This window comes from Phymastichus coffea, unplaced genomic scaffold (assembly GCF_024137745.1).
Source record: "Phymastichus coffea isolate CEN01 unplaced genomic scaffold, Cenicafe_Pcof_1.1 PCOF00025, whole genome shotgun sequence".
Classification (NCBI taxonomy): domain Eukaryota; kingdom Metazoa; phylum Arthropoda; class Insecta; order Hymenoptera; family Eulophidae; genus Phymastichus; species Phymastichus coffea.
The window spans coordinates 4,292,925-4,298,924 of NW_026706836.1; the positions used below are offsets into that span (position 1 = coordinate 4,292,925).

At 35.4% G+C, this 6,000-nt stretch overlaps 1 protein-coding gene across 1 annotated transcript in view; it reads right to left on the minus strand.

The window, feature by feature from the left end:
* The window catches only part of LOC131675534 (troponin C, isoallergen Bla g 6.0101-like), a 224,699-nt gene extending 219,297 nt beyond the window's left edge, over nt 1-5,402 (minus strand). Inside the window, exon 1 of the mRNA XM_058954547.1 lies at nt 5,376-5,402. The gene's annotated coding sequence lies outside the window, so the exon portion shown is untranslated. The remainder of the gene's footprint in view (nt 1-5,375) is intronic.
* Nucleotides 5,403-6,000: the final 598 nt, after the last annotated feature.

Consider the following 6,000-nt stretch of genomic DNA (forward strand, 5'->3'; position numbering starts at 1 on the left):
TACCCCACACTAACCTACTTATCTGAAACAGATATTAAATTGGAAGAATGGACCCCACAAGCTGAAACCTGGACCAGCCAAGAAAAAACATTAAGCGACATCATGGAAAGGACGCAAATGATAAGAAATCATAAAAAAATCATAACAACTCAATTAGGACTGATTTATGGAGGATTCAGTATTAATATCCTGATCATAATAATTATCAGTATAATTTATAAATGTTGCATCGTACGCACAAAAGCGTTAAATAAATACCATATATATATATAAATACCATAATTAATAAATAATCACCTCACGTGCATACCCGGATCCTCGACACAGACCAATCCTTCATAGCCTCAGACTGATTACGAATAAGCAAAAGCCTGCCCGAATGCCTGAAGAACGATCTAAGAAACAAGCTCAAATTGAAACCCTTCACATTCAACCCTCGAAGAAACCGAAACCCTCCGCGACTATACCTGATCCGTTGACGAAATCTGAAAATTCTTCGGCTTTATAAATCCAGACAGCAGAGTCTATATGAATTTCTTTTTTTTAATCAATAAATTATTGATTATTTGTTTCAGTACCCAATATCGTCATGAGTGACATGTCCGACCACTTGATAATAGACCCGACTTGCATCAAGATACGGTACTTAAAGCATAAGCCGCTAAGCGAACTCCTGACACGATTAGAGAGTATCGGACCCATAGAAGAGTTTCATTCACTACAAAATCTCACAAACAATAGTACAAGAATTGTTCTCTGCAAATTTACGAGAATTAAATATGCGGTTGAAGCAAGAAAAATAAAAAACTGGAACATAAGCGAGATAAATCGTGCCCGTATTGGAAAACCGAAACCGTTACAAACAAGCGATTCTAGGCCTATGGAGAAAACCCGACTATTTTGTCGACTTCCCTGGACAATTGAAGAGAGTTATAGGGAAATCTCATTTTTCCAACACTTCGTACAATTTGGACCCTTAGTGTATCATAAAGTAGTGCGAGATAACAAAGGAACCCTTGCTATAGGCTACGCTCAGTATTACAAAGCTGCTGATGCCGCAACAGCCTTAAAAGAATGCGATCCTATTTACGACGCTAGATATGCTGATATAAGGAAAAGAAGATGGAACCACAGTGATGAAACTAGGCACCACTGGCTTTGCGATGAATGGATAGATGCATCAATCTATGAGGAACACGATACCACCTGCAATTGGCAGCACCAAAATAAACTCAGGGAAGGAAAAATAAAAAAACAATACCCTAAATCAGAAGTGAGAAGAGTGTCTAAGGTGAATCCTACCAAAACAAGCCGACCTAACATAGGATTAGACAAAAATGGACCCTCTACAGATCTTGTTACGCTCACAGGAATTAAATTAATGGACCCTACTCCTAATCCACGGGCAACCTTACGAAAAGCCCGACGAATTGATCTAGCGGAAGAAGATGTGATAACAGGAATCGACCCTGAAGATAGAAGATACTTCGAATCAGCTGTATAAATTATAAGTCATAGGATAAAAATTATTGAACCTTTCAATTGTATTATTATTTTACTTAGCGAACCCATAACTCTTTAATCGTTGACCTATCTCTTTACTCTTGTTTATATCTAGTCTTAAATCTTTGTACTTTTTCTCTCCTCTCGACCACGCAACTAACTGGACCATATTTTTACCTTAGGATGGAAGAAATTAACGGAATCCGCCTCCGAGCTGTGGCACCAGTAGATGACTCCTCCACTAAAATTCGAGTCAAATTTGATGACCCTCAACAAGAAGCTTCGGTCATCAAATTATTCAGTACTGTAGGGACCATACGCTCAGCTACAACAATAGCAGACCCATCCTCCTCACGTTATGGAGAAATCATTATCGAATTTCTTCTTGAGGATGATTACCTTGCAGCAGTATTAAGATTCTTCCCGTGCACCGTAGGGGAATGGTCACCTTACACTTTGAATGAGCACTCTTCGGTAGACGAAGATGAGGAAACAACGAACCCATTTGTGTTCACGCCACGATCGACTACACCAGCCTATGTAAAAGAGGATGATGCCGACCGACGATTACATTTCCTCATACCGCACCGCAATAAACAGGGCAAACCATGGCCAGAACAGCGGGTCCGTGACGACTTCATGCAATTTGGACCAGTAGATTATATTAAGACATGGCAAAGCTCTTGCGGGCCTATGGGAATAATCAAATACGTATTTAGTTGGAGTGTCACTTCAGCATTAAGTAATCTAAATAAACGCTATAAGGCGAAACATTCGCCACCTCGACATCTCACAGCCAAACTCCGGAACAGGTCCATGTACGTTTATCATGGTGCCTGCAGACACTACGTTACCAAGACAGAACTAGAAGCACATAGGACCATTTGCCAATACCAAAACAGGAATGTGCTGAGAACGCATTGGTTCTGTGGAAGGGCAGTGTACCTTTCCGATTGGGACCAACATTTGCGAGACTGTAATCTAGGGACCTACGATTATAACGGGTCCCCCTATGAAGGTATAAACAAGCTGACCTTGTTTTTGCAAACTCCCTCGACCAAACCACAGGACCAAATTTCGTTACTCCAGGACCAAATTTCCTGTCTGCAAGAATTAGAGGGGCTAGACCTAACAACCGGACAGGATGCCCGCCAACTTGCGTTGCGCAAATAAAGATTGGACCAAATTAACGAGCTTTCGCCTCCTTCTATTAATTATTTTGTTTGTATATCAATAAAGAGGACCATTTATATTATTTTACTATTATTATTTATCATTATTATGTATATTATTATTTTCTTCTTGTACTACCCTAGTTAGACCCAAAACGTTACCGAGGACGGCAACGATTCTAAGAGGGGATGGGTGTTACGTGACGTTTCATTGTGTTGTAATTGTATTTTGCCAAATAATATTTCGCTCTCGCAATTTCCGTCCGGACATAGTATAGCTAGCAATATTCGTGTGCGCGACTCGGTGGGAATGAACGGCAGAGGCTGATTCACGCTGCGACAGCATGCTGCAGTCAGCGTGCTTAGCTAGGTAAGACGAGTCGATACGGGAAGCGTAAACGTCTAAAGCATATGTGCGAGAGAGAGAGACGGAATGCGAGGGACAAAGGATATATAATGAACCGGCGAAAACAACGACCAGAGGTTTGCCAGTTAGGAGTGAGCGCTCAACTAAGAAGGCTGCATTTTTCCTACTGAAGTTAAATCTATAATAAGAGTTTGAGAATATAATTGTTCGAGTTATAATTAAGTATTAGAAGTGTCGAGTAAATTCGTTTTAATAATTTTGTGTAAACGAAAATCATAGGAATTATCATTTTCATGTGTGTTGCCACACTATTGGATAAAAAAATATATTGGACCAGTTAATCTGACCAGATTCAAAAAAAGTGATTGGCCACATCACGAAGCAAATAATATTTTGGACCGATTTATATTTACAATATTAATACAAAGTGAGTAACACTTTTTATCTAACCAAAAAAATAATAGACATCGCGAGGCGAAAATTACGCGTCTGAGAATTTATATATATCTCTCTATTTTGCTTAACTTATTTATGTTGTGAAAAAGACTAGAATAAATGTTATAAATATAAACGCCAATAAGTGTATCCATATGCTTCCCCATTATATTAAAGAAAATCGCTATTACATTTTTCTTTTAATAAACAAGCGAAAATCGTTATAAACGTTCAATTCATTATTTTACAATTGCGATATCGAGTGTCGGATTATAATTAACAGGGATTTCATTATTGATGCGCGAACGGGTCGGGGTACCCGAAAGCCTGACTGCCGCCCGAGTCTGAGGCCGCTCGGCTGTTAAAAAGGCCTTCGTACGGGACAAACTCGCCTCGCGCGAGTTGTCACCTATCAGAGAGATACAAAAATATTTATTGGAAAGAAAATGTTTGTTATTTAGAGTAGAATATGATATAATTTTTTACAATTTTTTGTCGTAAAAAATTTTTCACCGCACTTATTTGTTCTAATTAAAAAATAAATTTTAATCAACAAGCCAGACATAATCTATGTGAATATTATATTTTTCATGAAGTAAAACAAGAGTATTCGCTTTTTATTTGTTGTAAAAAAATTTTGGCTCACTGATATCATTTGGATTTTTAGATATAATGGTATTACAATTTCTTTAAGTGTTTACAGTTGGCGATATATTGCCGTAAGTATCAGTATTATATTTAAAAATTATTATTCATCAAAATGTTGTCATACAGTAATTTATATTTAGCGGTTGGTGATTGATAAGTATTTACGCTAGTTTTCAATGTAATTTATTGCATAATTAGATATTAGTATGAAATTATTATATTTAGAAATAATTGCATTGACTATGGCAAAGAAGAAAAATCTATCTATTGAAAAATGTGCGATGATTGTGGGCCTCCGTAAAGCTGAGAATCTCAATCGCCAAATTGCAAGTGATCTGAAATTTCCCAGACGTACTGTAGATTACAATGTTAATAAATTTCTTAAGAACGGCATTCTAGCTAAGAGACATGGAGGAGACAAGCTAAAAGTGACAAATAAGTAATATACATTAAAAAAAATACAAAGAAGTGGAAAAAAATTTTTTTTTGAAAATAATTTTAAAATATTCCATCATATTTTACTCTAAATAGCAAACAATTTGTTTCCAATAAATATTTTAGTTTCTTTCATATTTATCGAGATATTTTAAATTGACAAAAATGGTCATTTTTTGGTAAAAATTCGATTGCACGCAATATACTTGAGGAATTCAAATTTCTAATAAGCTTCTTGTATAGCCCTTTGAAAGAGCTAAAAAGTGGTCTACTTCAAATATTTTTACGGCTTTTCCTTCAGTTACAGGCAGGGGTGACAGGTGGGTAAAAAATCGAATTTTCAACGATGAATTATCGTTAGAAACAATTAAAGAATGAACTAATCATATTTTCTATACATACCATATAAAAGGTCTTGAAAAGACCTTTCAAAAGCGTCCCGGCTGATCTCTGCATATCAATTTTTCACTGAAATATTAAACTTTATAGATTTGAGAATTCTTTGTTTGGGTGGGCAAAAACAATTTACGAGCCCTGTACCTGCATAGTGTGTTCGTTCCTCTTTCCCTTTATCTAAATGTTTCTTGCTTTTTTTGATACACTCTTCGGACCCATCCGGCAATCTTCGACGGTTAAAGCAAAAGGCCACTAGTTAGACGTATTCTTACTATTTACCTAACAGTGGTAACTGTGCCCTGTCGAAAGTAGAGAGGATAGGGAGAAAGGCACGTGAAATGGAAATGTACTGCTTGTTTCCATCACAAGTTGAAACTGCACATCGAGCATGATTTTCAGCTTTAGAAATGTTTACTTACGCTTAATTTGTTCTTTGTTCAAATCCTCCTGTAATAAAATATAACGTTAATCAGTTTTAATTAATTTATCAAGTAAATATAACAGTTTTTTAAATCACAAGTCCAAAGTATTCATGAGATAAATAGAATTTTGCTTTGAGCTTCAATATGCGAGTTATATTAATTGTACATATATTAAGCCATGGATTACATGTATGAAATGAAACATAAAAATCAAATAATACTTTTACTTTTCATAAAATATAATGAATATTATTTAAATCATAGATAAATATAATGTAAAGTATTCATGCTGTAAAGAGACATTAATATTAAATATCTGATCTTTTTAAGATTATTTTCGAATTCTACGAATAATATATAAAATTAAATCAAGAAAAAAAGTATTAATAATAGTATAGGCTACGACAAGCTTGATACAATTTATTAACAGATACCATAAGTACGAGGGTCGTTTGAAAAGTCCGTACAAAGTCAGAGAGATGGCGCTATTGGCGCTAAAAAAATATTTGAAATTAAAAAAATTACAAGTATTTTCTGTTATTTTATCATGATTTAATTAATTTTTTTTTTAATTTTTTAATTTCAAATTATTTGTTGCAACGGTAGTCGATTCAATTAATCG